We start from the raw sequence: 18,329 nt of genomic DNA, 5'->3' as shown, positions 1-18,329 counted from the left end.
ATGTCATTACCATAATGGGGGTGTTAATAAGAAGTTATGTGCTAAGGAAATCATAAAATAATGACCACACTTACTTTCACACATACAAAGGAAGTATGAAGTGATGCCAACTCATCCCCGAGATGACCTACCTTGTTTGTGCCAACATAAGATTTCCTCAAATTTCTATTTATGGCTTCAAGTCACTTAATTTTGGTTTATTTATGACTTTGATTCACCCCGCGCGCCCCCCCCTCCCCACCCCCACCAACCTATCACCACTGGGTCCCACCAGGTCTTAAAGATTGCGAATTCCAAAAATCAAAATAATTATGCTATTCTAAATAAATAATAAAATGAATAAATGAAGAGAAGTTGAGCGTCACCTAACTTGGAGTGCGATAGGAAGTTTGCTCAGAAGAATACTGTACCACAGAAAAATGATGGAATGGAGTGATGATGGAAAGATAAGAAAGTGAGATGGAATGAAATAGAAAAGAAATGAATTCTACATAAAATGTGAAATTTTTATTATGAAGACCTTGAAATAAATTCAAGGGGCTATAAGCATCTGATGGAAGACTCAGACATAGAGGCTGTAGGAAGAGATGTTTCTGCTATTTTGAATTGTTGAGGAAATTTCTCCCTGGTGGCTGGTTTATGATATAGCTTTAGACGATGTCCATTAACCAGGAGTTTAAATTTGACTGGATCAATTGTAGATAATTGAACTACTCCATTACTAAAAATTTCAACAATTTCATATGGTCCAAGCCATCTGGTCTTAATTTTCCTTGATGATGCTGATAGCATGCATCATATAGTAGTGCCCAATCACCAACTGAGAATTCTCTATCTTTGATAAATTTATCATGCCATTGTTTCCTCTGACTCTATATCAACTCTGTGTTATGAAGAGCTGACTTGTGCCATTCATCTAGCTCATTGAGATGAAATATATGGTCTTGTTGTGCTGTAGGAAGAGTGATATTTAGTTCTAGGGCTGCCTGCAGAGTCTTGTGTTCAAATTCAATGGGCATAAGAGCATTTTTTCATATAGGAGCTCAAAAGGGGTGAACCCAGTAGTAGACTTCCATGCTATTCGATATGCCCATAAGGCTTCAGGAAGTTGGGCTACCCAATCCTTCTTATGTAAGGACACTATTTTAGTGAGTATATTTTCCAACTCCCTGTTTGTCACTTCAACTTGTCCATTAGCTTGTGGATGGTATAGGGAAGATTTACCATGTCAAATTTTATACTCCTCCATAAGTGCAACTATTAGATTAGATGTAAATTGAGGCCCTTAATTTTACTTCAATCTCTTAGAACACCATATCTAGTGAAAATAAATTCATACAGGAACCTTGCAACATTGTTATACCGAGGGTGCTTCATAGACTTCGCTTCTGCCCATTTAGTAACATAGTCGGTGCATACCAGGATGTAACTTTTTCCTTCTGATGGTGGTTCAATGGGACCAACAAAGTCAATTCTCCATTTGTCAAATGGTGCTACTACTATCTATGGCTACAGGGGCATTTCATCCATCCTTGTCAAGTGACTCATTCTTTGGCATTTGTCACATCTTTTTGTATACTTAGCCACCTCCTTGTGAAGTGTAAGCCAATAATAACCTATATTCAAAATCTTTAATGTAGTCTATTTGTTAGCAAAGTGACCACCATAGGGCTCGTCATGACAAGCACAAAGAACATCATATGTTTCATCTTCTCAGAAACACCTTCGTGTCACCTAGTCTGGCCCAGTATAAAACATGAACCTTGAGATCCATGAGAAATTAAAACTCTTTTCTGCCAACAGCCGCTTTTCCTTGCAAGAGGAGTGTGGGGGTGTTCTTCCAGTGGTGAGATAGTTGGCAATGTCAACATACCAAGGATTTTGTGCTGATAGAAGAAAGAGATGTTCATCAGGAAAACTATCTTCTATGATTGTAGGATCATCAGCTCTCTGAAGATGAGACAATAAATCAACTACAACATTTTCCTTACTTGGTTATGTCAAATTCTTGCATCAACAACAACTATCGGGCCAATCGTCCAGAGATTGCTAGTTTGTTCATTAGATATTTGATAGCAGACTGATCTGTGTGCACAAATATTTGATATCCTGTAACATAGTGTCTAAACTTGTTCAGAGCATAAATTACAACAAGCAGCTCTTTCTCTGTTACAGTGTAATTATATTCGGCTCCTTGAAGATTTTTGCCAATATAGTATATTGCATGTTCTATTGAATCTAAGTTTTGACCAAGTACGACTCCAATGGCATGGTCTAAAGCATCAGTGTGTATGTAGAAAGGCAACTCCCAATTTGGTCCTTGGAGAACTAGTGCTATCGAAAGGACTTCTTTAAGCTACAGGAAGGCTTTTGTACAATCATCATTCCATACAAACTCAGTATCTTTTTGAAGCAACTTATATATAGGAGCTACAATTTGACTAAAATCTTTGATAAAGCACTGATAATGACCTGCATGCCCTAGAAAACTCTTGACTTCCCTTAGTTTGGTTGGTACAGATAATGTATGGATAACCTCTATTTTTGCTGGATCCACTTCAATCCCTTTGGGAGAAATAAAGTGTCCCAACACCACTCCTTCTTGCATCATTATAAAGCACTTTACACTGTTTAAAGATAGGTTATAGTCTTTACATATTTGTAGGACCTTATCCAAATTTTCTTTGGCTTCCTCAAAGGTCTGCCCATATGTAGTGAAGTCATCCATGTACACTTCTAAATAGTCTGTAGATATATCAGAAAAAATACTAATGACAGCCCTTTGGAAGGTTGCAGGTGCATTACACAAACCAAATGGTAGGAAATAATAAGCAAATGTCCCCCGTGGACATGTGAATGTAGTTTTGTCTTGATCCTCAGGTGCTATCTGGATCTAGTTATAGCCACTGAACCCATCTATGAATGAAAAGTACTTCTTCCCTACAAGATTGTCAAGAACTTGATTGACAAATGGTAATGGAAAATGATCCTTTTTGGTGGCCGCATTGAGTTCTCTATAATCTATGCGAACTTTCCATTTTTTTCCTTTTTTTGGTACAATAACCAATGGTGAAACCCATTGGCTATCTGAAATAAGATATATGAAACCAACATTGAGTAGTTTTTGCAGCTCATTTTTGACAATATCCCTTAATGCTGGGTTTATCCTACGTTGAGGTTGTCTCATAGGTTTGCACTCAGGATTGATGTAGATTCTATGAGTACAGAGTGTGGGGTCCAAACCTTTCATATCCATATATTCCCATGCAAAAGCATCTTGGTGTTTCTGTAACAGTTGCAGGACATCATGATGTTGTTCTTGAGACAAGGATTTACTTAAGTTAAGTTCTTTTCCTGGAGCAATTGCTATCTTGACTACTTTTTCAACCATTGAGATGTGAGAAATTGGTGATGAATCTATTTCATGTGGAAGGAGTGAATGTGGTAGTTGTGCAGACTCAAAATAATGAGATTGGGATGGAAAAGGCAAGATACTTTCTAGAACACGATCATGTGTAGAAGATGTCTCAATTTGTGTTTCATATTCATTCAAGATGATGGAGGAAATGAACTCATCTTCTTCTTTAATGCTTACAAATGAATCCCTTGAAATCATCATCAATTGTTTAATAGAATCCAAGTCCATTTCAGGATTCCCCATGTTTGGCCAGACAACTTGGTCATCTTGGAGCAGAGGTTGAGCAGGAGAATATAGGGTTAAGTTTTTAGTATTTATACCATCTAAAATGGCCATTTTCCTTGATTGACATGCAATATAGGCATCTACTATTGCTAACCATGGTCATCCTAGGATGATAGGATATCCCCCAGTACCTATTTTTGGAGAAAGTACTACAAAATCAATCGGGTAATCCCATGAATGTAAGGTAACAATGACATCGTCCAACATACCATCGGGAACAATAGTAGAACTATCTGCTAGTTGCAATATTGTTGGAGTTTGCCTAAGACCAATAATGTTTAGCTTGCACATCACTTCCTTAGTCATTACATTAATGGATGCTCCTAAATCTATTAAGACATTCTGTACTTGTATTCCTTGGATGGTAAGGATGACTACTGGACTTCCAAGATCTGCATACTTGGGTATCCTTGGGTTATCAAGCATAAGATTAGAAAGCTGGCCAAGAACATGGATAGTCTTTGGATCTTTCTTTTTCCTTCTTGGAGTTTAACACATCCTTCCTTGATAGCTTTTGAATATATATGAACTTCTTTTATTGTGTCAAGCATAGGGATTTTCACCGTCATTTGCTTGAGTTGATCAAGCAAGTCTAATGCAACTTGATTCTTGTTCGGCAATACTTGTTTTGTCAACCTACTAGGAAATGGTGGTTTCTTGGCTATAGGAGAAATGATGTTGGTAGGTTCTTGAATGGATTTAGTATTTGTATCATCTACTTTTGTTATAATGGGCTACTGAGGTGATGCAAATGTTGTTTCAGATCATAAATGAATATCATTCAAGGTGATGGAATAACTTTGTTGTTGGGCTGAGGGTTTTGCATTATTAGGATTGGGTGTGGGTTGTGCAGGCAATTGTGGTTGTTTAGGAGGGGTTGTATTGGCTATAGGAGGCATTAGAGCTTGTGATTCAAGAGGCGGTGGCAAGGCTAGCTGATGCTGCTGCCAATTCTAAGAACCGTTGGTTAGGTTGTTGCCAACCTTGGTTAGGTTGCTGCCAATTGTTTTGACTACCCTATTGCTGTTGCCATTGACTATTACCACTATAATTATGAAGTGAGTCTTGAGGAATACCCAATTTTTGAGCCCACGACCTATGTTGGTTAACATAGATAATTTCTCCATTTTCATCAATCGCTCTGAACTCCGTAGGCACATGCTGTGAGTTCATGCTAGCAACAGGTTTACATCAGTAGTTGAACTTCTTTTCTTTGCAATGAGGACAATACTCTGCCAGCATAAGATCATCTTCCTCCTTCTTCCTTTGTGCTTTCATGATGTCCAGTTGAGTAGCGACATCATTAATGATGTCTTTCTTGAAATCTAATAGGAGATTTGATAGTTTTGCTTTGGACACTCCTGCACCAGGGGTTTTTTGAAGCAAGTCTCTTACACCTCGTCCTTTTTTTGTCATTGCTCCTGAATAATTCAAACAAATATTCAAAATTTCAGTCCACGTCTTCTATGTAATGTCACCTCCAACCATCAAGTCTAAGGCTTCCATACTCCTATCATGAACTCTTTCAAAAAGAGATGCTTATGAGATTCCTCATTTAATTGATGCTGTGTATTACATTGCAAGTTAAACATGAACCAAGCAACATAGTCCTCCAAAGTCTCTTCCTCCCTTTGTGACATTTTAAAGATGTCATCTCCTTTTAAATCATGGCCTCTACAATATTCCTTGTATTTATTAAGGAACAGATTACTCATATGTTGCCAGTCTGTCACAACATTGGCACCCAGACTCATAAACCATCTCAAAGCAGCCGCCTTGAGATTTGATGGGAACAACTTTAGTTTGGGAGTGTCTATGATGTAATCATAGCTTTGGAAAAGAATGTCAAACTCAAAGAGAAGGGTCTCTAGGTCTTTAGTAATAAGGCCATAAAACTTTGGTAGAGCAGCAGAGGGTATGCTCTTTAGATTTTGGTTACCCTGCTGAGCAAGGATTGGAAATGGAAAGGTAGGCTGAGAAGCTGCCATTTGTGGATGTCCTAGTGGGGGTTGATAAATAACTAGAGCTAGTGGATTATCTTGATATTCAGGTTCGTCAAAAAGATTATTAAAATGGAGAGATTCTTCAGATGTGGTTGGTGAGTGTTCTTGATTCAATACTTCTGCAAACACATTCTCAAATAGTTCTTCTTCTTCTTTTCTTCCTTCTTCTTTTTCAGGAAAAGGATCTTCCTGATTGAAGTTGAGAAGAAATCTTCCAAGATGGTCTCTTCTCCTATGCATGTAAGATACTAAAATGAAACTAACTAGATGACTCTATAGTGAATACTAGATTGACACCATCCTTGGCAACAACGCCAAAAATGTCTGGCCAATATAATACCTTTTTAGCTATAAGATTAGACATCCTTCACTACCAAAGCACTATGCTGATCTCCATTAAATGTCAATCCAAGAGTGTGAACTTGAGATGATGTCTGCAAAGTATATGCTCTAATTTTCACTAAAAGCCACTACTACTTTGAATGCAAATACTACTGAGGAAATCTATTTTACCAATAGAAAAGATAATTACCAAATGCAACAATAACTGGTTCTATTTCCAATGGTTGCAGGAACAACAATTTTACACTTAACTTAGGAAGCTAAATAACTTATGAAACTGAATAACTCCTAATGACTAAAATAAACTCCACATTCTATGTGGGCCCCCATGGAAGAATGAAGGAAAGATAATTTCAGATAAAAGTGTAAGAACTCAGCAAAATCATATATTCATTCAAACATGTAGTGGTACACAGATTTCGAAAAAACTAGATAACTAGCAATCTATCCTTCTATTATTCTCCTCTCTTATCTCTTGACCTTTTGAATACAGACAACATCTTATTTAAAGAGAAGGAATAAAAAACTCCTAAATTTATGAATTCGTCATGAAGGATAGTTTGTTACAACATGCAAAAGCATTAACTATTCCCTTGAATTCTCATAAATATAGAGCACAACAGATGCTATATTTTCTCCTCTTTCTGACTTAAACCATCCTCCAAGAATCCAGGTATCCATAACAACTCCATGCATTTTTAACTAACCACTTCAGTGCTTACTTTCTTGCTCATTTGCTTTACCAAGTCCCGCTTATCATCCATGAAAACAAGTCCCTTCTGGTTTTTGCCGCCGAGTCTCATTAACACCAGTGCTTCCTCAATGAGAGTCTTTCATGGTCATTTGGTTGATTCCCGCCCGACTTAGATTCCTGCGAACATAAATGATACATACAAAACTTCTGACAACATGTAGTGCCTGCTCCTAGTTCGCATTTTGTTATCATTATTGAACTCTTTTAGAGCTGGTTTTATGTTGATGGTTAGCAACATTGTTTTGAGACTATTAGATATTGTGTTATGGATTCAGTTTATTATGTGATGAGATCACTTAGAATTTATATTTCATGTATGCATGATGATTATTTTTAGTGTTTGCAGTTATTAATGATGATTAGTAAGATGATTTATTATCATATGTATTTTCTTATGGATACTTACCCCATACTTGCATGTGTATGGTGTGCATATTTTCTTTGCATGTTTGCTTTTGTATGGCGTGTTTGATGTGGTTAAGGAAGGGAGTCGTAGTCACCTGCAAGTTGGGATCTACACGATGCACCACTTCTTGCCATTGCCTATTTAGTTTAGTATATATTGTGTTTGTACATGCATAGTTTTTATGTAGATTGCAGGTACTGGGTATCGACTTCCCTAAATTGCCAGGATGAGCGTACCCTATCACATCATCTCAATGATAAGAGAGGAGAGATAAATTCTCAAATCCAAATTCCAACCCTTTAAGCCATTTGTTCTAATTGGAAAATTAAGACAAGTATCTGAGTTGAGTACCCTCCGAATGTGTCAGATGACATAATTCGTGATATTAACCCTTGGTTTGATTTTCTATGTATTTTGGCTATGATGGGTTTTCATATTTTCACCTTGTGAGTCTTTGATGTATTTTCTATTAATTAAGCCTAATTAAAAGATTTAATTAATGGTTTAATTTAATGAAAAATTAATATGGTATTTTAATATTTATTTTATTTAATTAATTAAATAAAATAATTAAATTTGAAAATAAAAAGTTAAAAGTTTAAATTTGGAATGTGACAATATTCATTTTAATAATAATATATTTGGAGCTCATTTTTAAATAAATGACTAAATAATAATAATATCAAAGCTAATAAATATTTTAGCAATTAAGTTTTAGAAAATGAAATTTAAAAGGGAAAAATATATTAAAATTATTAAAAGATTTTAGATCTCATGTGATTAAAATATAAATATATTAAGATTGAAATGTGGAGATATTAAAGTTAGTGCATGAGATTTAATAAAATAAATAAATAAAATTGGAAAGAGTAAATTAAATATTAATTATTGTGCATTATTTTAATATTTGCTCACATAGGAGTTGGCAAATTCTCGAAAGTTGTCATGTAGACAACACAGGGGTTTGCACTTTAAGAATGCACAAGTTGTCTACACTTAGAAGTTAGCATTTTATTTAAGCACATGGTGTCTACAAGCTAAGACTCATCTAGAAGGTTGGAGAAGACCCATGCTTGGTTGTCATGCTTATCTTCTAGTTGTTTCTAAAGACACTCTAGATGCATCTTAGAGGCCTTTAAATAGAGGCTCTCCTAGTGTGTTTGGACAAGCTTAATGGAAGCTACAAGCTACAAGCTTCAAGCTAAAGTGGAAGCTTCAAGGCTTACATGCATTTGAGAAGCTCATATGCTTCTACATGCTCATATGCTTTTACATGCTCATATATTTTCTACTTGCTCCTATGCTTCTTCTAGCACTTCTAGTCATTTGGAAGATTCAGTTGGCTTGGACCTTGGAGGAATTGCGAATGATGGAGAAGAAAAGAATTTTCTGTAGACTTCTGAGGCATGACAAAATTAGCATCAGTGTCCAGGTGCACTCGTGATATTCGCATATTCTCTTTGCACTATTTCTCTTCCTGTCTTCATCATGTCTGTTATATGTGTTTGAATACTCTTTGTAATTGAATCTACACTTAAATTGGAATCTAGATATTTTATTGGTTGAGAAGAAAACAATATAAAAACCCTAGATCCAATTAAGGAAGAAATTAGATCTAAACGGGGTTGGGTTCGAATTAGAATCAAATTGAAATAGATTTGAAATTGGTTTCAAGATTTATGGCCAAATCCATTAGTGAAATTATTGGATAAATTTAGAGAACAATTACCTTTTAGGAGAAATTTTTAATTCATCACAAATTGTCCTGTCGCTGCCCCTTGGATAGACCCGAACTCAGTCATTCATAACTTTTTATTGTGATCAAATTTATTTGATCGCTCTAGTCAGAATTGGCGCAACTTGGCCCTCTCCAACATATTTCAATTTCAGCCCGATCCAACGGTTCATTAGGGAGATATGACCCTTGTACTGAGACTGTTTTATTCAAAGACAAATATTTCTCCATTTTTCATAACCAAGAGTTCTTTATGCTTAAACTTCACAAAGAATAATATATCAAAGCATGGAATAAATTAAAGATATTATTGGAATCTTCCCTTAGTAGAATCTTATTAATATGCATTAGTTTTATATAATTTATTATCTAATCTAATTAAATCAAATTTAATTAAGATTAGTTAATAAGTGTAATTAATTATTAGTCAATTTAAGTAAATAGATTTTTAAATGAGGGAAAATCAAAAGAAAAGAGATATTAATAAGTGGAATTAAATAATTGAATTATTAATGAGATCATTATTTAATGGATAATATTATTAATGAGTAATGGTATAAATAGTTTTAACGAGACTAATTGGTCGAGATAGAAGAAAGAAAATTCATTATACTACGATTAAATCGGAATCATCTCTTGAGAGAACATTAAATTATAATGATTCAAACATTTACCCTTAGTTGAGTTTAGGAAGGTTGATTTCAAAACATTCCGAGGATTATACTATTTAAACGAGATGACTATAGGGTTAAAGGAAGTCTTCTTGCTTGATAATAATCATTGAGTTATCAATTAAGTTATGTAATAGATTGATTAATTGAAAATTGATAAGCATTATTTTGATAGTTTAAAATAATCAATTACTACGAGTAATTGCACCTAACATTTAAATATAAAAATGGGTGGAATCAAGAATCTCTTCTACCTAGAAAATACTTTAAATTTGAAAATAGTAGTTTACTTATAACTTACAAATTATAATTAGTTAAATATTAACCAATGAAGTTTGAAGGGCTTCTTTAAGATCAATTAATAATAGTTTTGATGAGTTTATTATTTATTAATGTTTGTTGGGTCTAACAAACTATAAATAAATAATGGTGTAGATAGTTATCAATAAATTCGATTAGATTTAATCTAGTGGAGATTATTTAATGATTAAAGTTTTATAAAGATATTAGTTTTTGAATTTGAAGTATAATTGATTTGTAATCAATTGATATTCATTGAGTTGATATTATAACTGTGATATTAATAATTAAGTTATGCAATAGAGCCTTATTTGAAATGATTAATGATAATATGAATTTGTCAAGGGAATGTTGACGAATGTGGTCATTATAGATTTCTTATAACTTGCTATTAAATAATAACAAGCCGTTATTGAACTATTAATATGAGTATTAGAGATTTGAGTTATAGTTGACTTTTAACGTACAAATTATAGTTAGTTATTAGTCAATCGATATTAATTGGAACGTTGCTATGATTATGTAATTATTAATTAAATCAATTAATGAGAGTTAATTAAATTTAATTAATAATTATGTTATGTAATGGAGATTTAATTGATATAATTCTTTTAATGAGATTGTAAAAAAAATATTGATATCGAAGTTGATAAGTCTTATTCTAATGATTTGAACAATGACCTTAAATATTTTAATGATGAGACTTAGTAATATTTAATTGAGAACTATTAGAATGTTAAAGGGTCATGGATTGTGTACATGTGTTAATTGATTGAGATAAATAAAGTTATATTCTTCTTATTCAAAGATTGATAATTGGTTCTCTTATAATTTAACAAAAAATGATCATTTGATTATCTCGAAAAGTTGTAGTAACATTAGAGAAGAGTTAATAAATTGGAATATGGATCATAGTTAAATAAAGAAAACAATTTAATTAAGGATCAATGATGATCAGTTTAATGAGTAAATATTTATCCTTAAGTTATTCTTAGAATGTAATTCTTAAGAATGTAAAGATAATGCTATCGGGGAACAAATGGGATGACTTGTAGGTCAAATGATGAAACTTAAGACACTTGAAGTATACTTGCAAATGGAAAACTAAAACTCTACACATTATTCAGCTATGTGACTTTAATAAATCAAAACATGTGTTTGCATTGTGTATTCTATATGCTTCTTGTTTTGGGTTTTGGGTTGACTAGTGTTGACCAGTTATAGGACGTCTACCAGAGGCTCAGGGGTTATGATTGTGATGTCATGATGATGTCTTAATTTTGATCTTTATAAACCCAACCATGGTTATGTGATCGTATGCTCTATGAGATGATTGTATTACTGATTGTTATTGCTTATAAATCTTCTTGAATGAAGCTAAGTTATTTGTATCTGAGACACTTGTCTTAACCATTTTTGAGTCATCGATCAGTTATCCTTGGATTGCTTTCCAGTCACCATGATGGGACTGAAGTGTTGATTTATTTATTGATTATGTCATAATGTGACATGTTTGGACTCAACCATTTTGGAGTCTTTGATCAGTATTGCTTTGAGATATTCTTTGGTAGCTTGTTAAGAACCAATGGATATTGTGATTTGTATTGGAGATTATATTTATGAGGTTTATTTTGAGGAGTTTTATGTATTCTCGGATGGGAGAACCATCTTATTATCAGGTTTCCTATTAAGGAACCAAGTTTGATTTTTATGAGTGTTGTGGTATGGGACACAACTGTGGATTTATGTGCCTAGGAGAGGTTGTCTAGGTACATGACTATGGGAGTGGCTTGCATAGGGGTCCGGGCCCCAAAGTGGTCAGTACCAGGGTAACCTAATGCAAGTTATGTAATAAGTGATAATCTAGTAATTAAAATTTATGGAGGGAAAACACACTAAAAAGATAAGTTAGAGATATTTAAACCACCCATGCCTTGAGTGCTTGTATAGACTAAGGATGGGAGAAGTGCCTCATCTTCTTGAGAGGGCTTCTTGGTTTCCACATGTGCCACATTGAGGGTCCGAGGTTCAGAGTAACCAGTCCAGGGTAACTCAACACTTGAGGGTCTGGGGTCTAATGAGAGACTAGTCCAGGGTAACTCAAGCAGCCATGTGATGACACTCTCTAGTATGTAGCCTGAGTCTCCTCTGTAGATTTTGCATACCTCTTATGGTGTACTTATTGTTGTGCCTCTGGGAATTAGATGTCGATTTTGTGTTTGGAACCTTTGAGTTAGTATACTTTTAAGATTTTTGAACTTATAGAGATTTATGCCATGTGTTATTGGATAGCCTGTTTGGGACTTGAGATTATCTCCTCAGCACAGTGGGAGTGGACCACTTAGGTTCCACATGGTCAGGTGGTAGTGTATTTTCCACTCTTATCATTTGAGATCCGTCTGAGACACCATGGTTGATGATTTCTTGGTTGGTATCTATCTTCATTATGATCTTAGAATATTATGATAGATGATATACCTTATGATGGATGTATTTATTGGTATGTTTCTTATATTGATGATTTGCATATGTTAGATGATGTTACTTTATGCTTTACTTTGTATGTTAGTAGGATGTTTTAGGAGTGACATTCCTACTATGATAATATTGATGATCTCTTCGGTGCTTTGGAATGTTACGCACAGAGGGATGACTAGGATTCATGATAGTCTAATGATGCTATTAACGGTTGAGAGGAATCGTGCACTTAATTATTTATGTTTGTGATTTATGGTTTTCTCCTATGATGATGTATCATGTATGATATGTGGTTTCATTTACTCTAATTGCATCATGGATTAATATTGGATGTTGATGTACTTTATTTACACATATGTTTATTCTTTTAAGCCTTTCATACCTTGTATCTTGTAGAGTGGATGATTGAGCTAAACTAAAATGTAGTTACAAAAAGGACACTTGAATATGGTTTAAGAATGTTGGATGTATCATTGTTATTTTATAAGAATGTGATGTTAGATGAATGGTTGATTTAGATGTAATTCAACATTAAGGGATCTTTAAAGAATGTAATCTGTTATGTATGTTATGTTTTACTTTTAGTTGGATGTTACTATTGCTTCCGTAGATGTTATGAATGGTTTTACTTTCGTGTTTGAAAAAAAATTGTTTGGCAAACTTAGTGATATTTTAGGTTAATTCTTTGGATCCCTTGATGGGGCATTACACAACATCTATTAATATTTATTAGTTTATAAGAAAAGCATCAATTATTCAACTAACGGCTCCGCAATCTTTTCGATTGTAGGAAAACCTACCCATGTTAAGCATACATGAAGAAAGACTTAACAAAATGAACCCTTTTTAAACATAATATCAACTATCATTTTCATGCTGCAAGTTCACACTTTATACATTAAAAGGTTCAAAATACTAGGCTTAAAAGATGATAAGTTTAAACAAGATATAGACAAATGTTCATAAAGAGAGTCATAAATCATCTATTGTTCTATGCCATCACCTGTTGCCTCTGATGTGGGCTACCTTCAAATGACTTCCTGTATCATAGCCATGGATGGCTTTCACAATATTGCTGCACAACATTGCCATCCACTCTAACCTTTGCCAACAAAATTCAAACCATCCACAACCTATGCAAAATCATGACACGCGGGTAGATGATATGAACCAACATGAAGATTGGATTTTTGTCATAGATATAGGGGAAAACCCCAGCTTTTTCAAGCCAATCCCACCATAGGAGAAGATCATGGTGTGTTACAGTTGCTCTAAAGCCTTGATTTCTGGCTACATTACTTTGTCTACTTCTGTGGAGGAACTACTGGGCTTGTTTTCATCAATAATCTGGGCTAGGTAAATCAATTGTTGGGATATTCAAAAACCCCAAAATTGGTTTCCCTTTTTTGAGGATAAGAAAGTATCCTGCATGTCATCAATGCCATTTTCATTAAGGTTTGAGTCTAAACTAGCATCATCATATTTTTTTAGGATTGTGAAGCCTAAAAATTTATTGGATGAATCACCATTATGCTCTCCATCAACCAAAGATGCTTCATGAGAATCAATATCAGAATCATCAACGTTGCACTCAAATGTAAAGTGAACATCCTTTGTTGTTGTCTTATGGTTAAATAAATCTACCAAAGGCACCATGCCAAAACCAAGATAATCATCAACTTCAAAGGCGTGTGATTCAACAAGTGTTTTGGCTGCAAAGTATTGTTTAATAGAAAACCAATCTCTTGGAAAGTTAGATGAAAATGAAGCAATAAGGGGGGAAATCGAACCCTTCCAATCTTCTCTAAGAAATTACATATTTTCCTTCATTGCCTTGTAGAAAATTTAGAGTAAGCTCTAGTTCTGGCATGCAATTATAATCCTTTATAAAATACTTAAGCAATTGGCCATTATCTCTGGCCTTCATTTTTCCTCCATCATGTGGTACCACAACCCTCAAAAGGCAGAGCATGGGCTCCCACTAGTTCTGATTAATTTAGTCTCCCACATAAACTAATCTTTTGTTTCTCAACATTTCCAACATTGGTGAGGCATTAAACTTGGAGTGGAAATATTTTCAACAATACACACTATTATTTTCTTGACAGTATTAGAACTTAATTTCCTTTCTTGCACAATTGCTTTTGCTGTCTCATTTGTTGAAATTCCACTGAGATTAAAGGCATCATATATAGAAGTTACGCAAGTCGCAAAAACTTTGCAATCACTCCCAATTGACCTATCCTATTTGCATATTGAGCTATGGATATTCCAACTAAATCATTCAAATATCGACATTTTTAGAACACCATTTTCCAATATCTTATTAGTCCGATGCGATTAGGTGGGCCCTAAAGCGGGTACGGATAATTTTTGTTTTGTTTTCAAATGACTATAGTGCCAAACTGATCCATAGAACATCTGATACTTATTCAAAAAAAATTTAACCGCTGAAGAATCATTTAAAACTTATTTTATCATTAATCTGCAAATTGTCTATTTAGTGCCAGAAGGTCCTTTGACTACCCTTAAAAATTGACAAAAACACCTGACCAGGCTTTGAAATCAAACATATTGATTCTTTGTTCTGCATACTCTTATCAAATTAAATATTGTCTCATGAAAAATTCTCAGTCAAAAGATATTGAATTGCGAAGTTGCCCTCTCATAACTCCCTGTAAGAAAACATGTCAGAAAACAATAAATCACGTTTGGAATTGGCTCTAAAAAAAGGGCAGACTAACACTTGGGGGAAAAAAAATTGGGGAATCGATTCACTATCATGAGGACAACATAAATCTAGGATTGGGGCTCATGATGAATAACTGGGCACAAATGGAAAGCGGTCAAAGTAGGCTACTCGAATTTGCAAACTAGAAGCAATGTTAGAAAAGTGATATTTGGCAAATGGAATGGACATGGGAAAAAGTGCAGATGGATTCATTAAGATCTAAAAATTGACACACTTAAAGTATTTTCAAAGTAAAACATGGTGGTACAATCCATTTGATCTTACCTATCACAAATTTTGAGATATGACATCATGAACAGGGGTACTAATAAATCTACCTTTCTTGACACTAGTAAAAAGTTGCAAGTTGCATTTGGAATCGCATTCAAAAAATGATCAAACAGATTTCTCATAAGATCAAAATTAAAACATAGCAAGTCTTTGACCTCTAAAATGAAATGAAAAAGGAATTTTCTCAATTTAGTCAACTCGGTCAAAGTTATAACAAGTCAAATAGGGCCTCCTAGAATTCTGAACAATTCACATCAGCATGACATTAGTAAATGACCAACTTTGAGAGATTCAAAACCTAGTCAAACGGATTCAAAATGACTCAAAATCCCAAACATTCTCTAGTATGGATACTAAACACTCCCAAACCAGTGAGTCATGAAACATTATTGGGTGCAAGATATTCAATTGCAAACATAGCCTCCTGTCACTATTTGACACTTGGGAAAAAATGCAAATTCTTCAAAATGGGACTTCACGAAATGGTTCATAATGGCAATTTATCTTTGTGGAACACAAAGATGTATTGAATGCAAGGTGTTATAAACACTAAACACCTCTTAGGCCTCACAAGTACAGTCGAGTATATTTGCACCCAAAAGTGCTTAAGGACTTGATTTTTTCAATGATACTCAATATTAGGGCTTCAATTTTGAGTCCCAACATCATGAATAAGTATTCTTAAGACATTTCACATTCACTCATATAGTTTGAGTCATTATATTTATTAACAATGTTTATCTTGCACTTTTTGTTGTTGAAGGTGCATTAAGAGTGGTTGTTGCTGGGATTGAGTTAAGTCTTGTGCTAAAGGTGTTGGTACTAGAGGCTACTAGATCTATTGTTGAATGAAAGGTGTTATTGGGGTTGAACATTGTTTTGCACATCAGGCATCTATTGATGTAATAGTTGACTAGAGGGATGCTATTGTGATGCTTGTTGCATCGACTGCTGTTGTGATAGTTGCTGAGCTTGGGGATGTATGTTAGATAACAACATGCTAGGAGGAATCTACTAAAGGGAGGAGGTAACATTTGACTAGATTAGAGACTAAGAAATAGGCAATTGCACATATGTAGATGGTTGTTGTGAAGTTGGTGCATGACCAAATGGGGTTTGTTGAACATGTTGCTATGAAGATTGTAACTGTTGACCATACTATTGCAAATACTACTAGTCCTGCAATCGTGAATAAAATTGTGTGGGTTGTTAGGCATGTGGTTGTGGGTGTTGTTGCACCTGTTGACCGTATTTTTGTAAAGATGGTTGGGCTTGCATTTGTAATTGAGATTGTGATGGTTGTTGGCTATGCAATTGAGAGGATTGCACATGCTGACCATATTGTTGCAAATTCAATGATTGTTGCGATGTTTGCAACTATGAATGAGATTACGTGGATTGATGTGGATTTTGGAATGGTGACTACAACTATTATTGCATTTGATGTGTTTGTTGTACTAGTGGTAACCAACCTTGAACTTGAGTTTGATGCTACAAAGAAGATGAATTATAGCCCTATCAAGGACAACATCCAACACATCACTAAATATCATAAACAAAATTCTATCCAAAGCATTTCTACAGGCAACCAAAAATGCAAATCCTTATCAGAACTTATCAAATTAAAATGTATCATACTGACTGGACAATACAAAAAAACAAAAACAAAATCTAAAAAAAGTACCTACTATAGAGAAGGGGTAGTCACCCTTGCAGAGTCTCCTACTAGAGTAGACACATGAAGAGGCCCTTCAATAGGTCCATTTACCAAAATATGTGGGCCACCAATAGATCAAACCTATACATCACACTTAATGTCTGTATTAAACAATGATACAACTCTCCATAAAAAAAATAGTGGAAACTCCCAAATGTTTATAATATATATAAATGATATAATCTATGAAGTGATACTTGAATGGCTTACCAATGGTGAATGTCTTCCTACAGGTCATGATCTTCCACTAGGAGTTGATAGCCTTCCATATGGATGTGATCCAACTTATGGGGATGTTATTCTTATTTTTGCTACACCCATTGGCTGCTAGTTTCTAGGTGCACCCCATCCTCCTATGTGGCCTCCACCATTCACAATAGGCCTACATGAGCAACACATGTGGTTCTACTAAATATATTATTTGAAGCCTCCAACTCAAACACATTAAATTACTAATGGCTCACCTAGATCCAAATGGCCTTTGCTGTTCAACATCAAAGCCCAGTCCTCTAAACATGGGGCCATTTCTAGATAATATAACAAAATAATTAACACCTATAATAAATTGGGAAAACACTAGTATTTCAAGATACATATTGATGTAACATGTTTTAGATGACAAGATAAATAGAAATCTGAACCTTGCATCTCCAACTTTGGGTCTTTTAGGCACTACAAACCATACAGTCAAAGGTCGATTGCATCCCTAATATAATAAATTTTCATAAGGATAAAATGTATTTTGCATTTGAGAACTATATCAAAAATAAGCACCCATTGAAGGAAATATTAGCAATTGAAAACACAATGTTTACCTTCTTTGTGAAAGCTCCATGTAATTTGTTAAAAGCTAACGTAGCTATTTCTCTAGATGGATATTTAACAAATGCACATCCTACACACATAATTTCATAGTTAACAAAGGCAATATCAACCCTGAAACCTTTTTATGAATCCAACTATTAAAAATAGTAAAAAATGCCCCACCTTTTCTCTGTTTCTGTTCATCCTTCATGCTATATATGTCATAAACAAGACCAAACTCAGAAAATATCTATCTGTCAAAAAAATAAAAGATTCTGTTGGTCACAGGTCCTTGTAAAACCTGGTTTAGTTGTTTAGCTAGTTTTAGGTCCTTTTAAAACCTAGTTGTACTTAATGGTTTATCTTCCTCTTTGATGTAAAGGGTTTTGGGCCC

At 34.4% G+C, this 18,329-nt stretch overlaps 1 pseudogene; it reads right to left on the bottom strand.

Annotated features, from left to right (window-relative positions):
* The window catches only part of LOC149530387 (uncharacterized), a 161,742-nt pseudogene that overhangs the window by 17,545 nt on the left and 125,868 nt on the right, over positions 1 to 18,329 (bottom strand).

This window comes from Cupressus sempervirens, chromosome 11 (genome assembly GCF_028749045.1).
Source record: "Cupressus sempervirens isolate cs-2001-9-10 chromosome 11, ASM2874904v1, whole genome shotgun sequence".
Classification (NCBI taxonomy): domain Eukaryota; kingdom Viridiplantae; phylum Streptophyta; class Pinopsida; order Cupressales; family Cupressaceae; genus Cupressus; species Cupressus sempervirens.
Note: the sequence above shows the minus strand (reverse complement) of the source record. Positions and strands in the feature narration are given on the sequence as shown.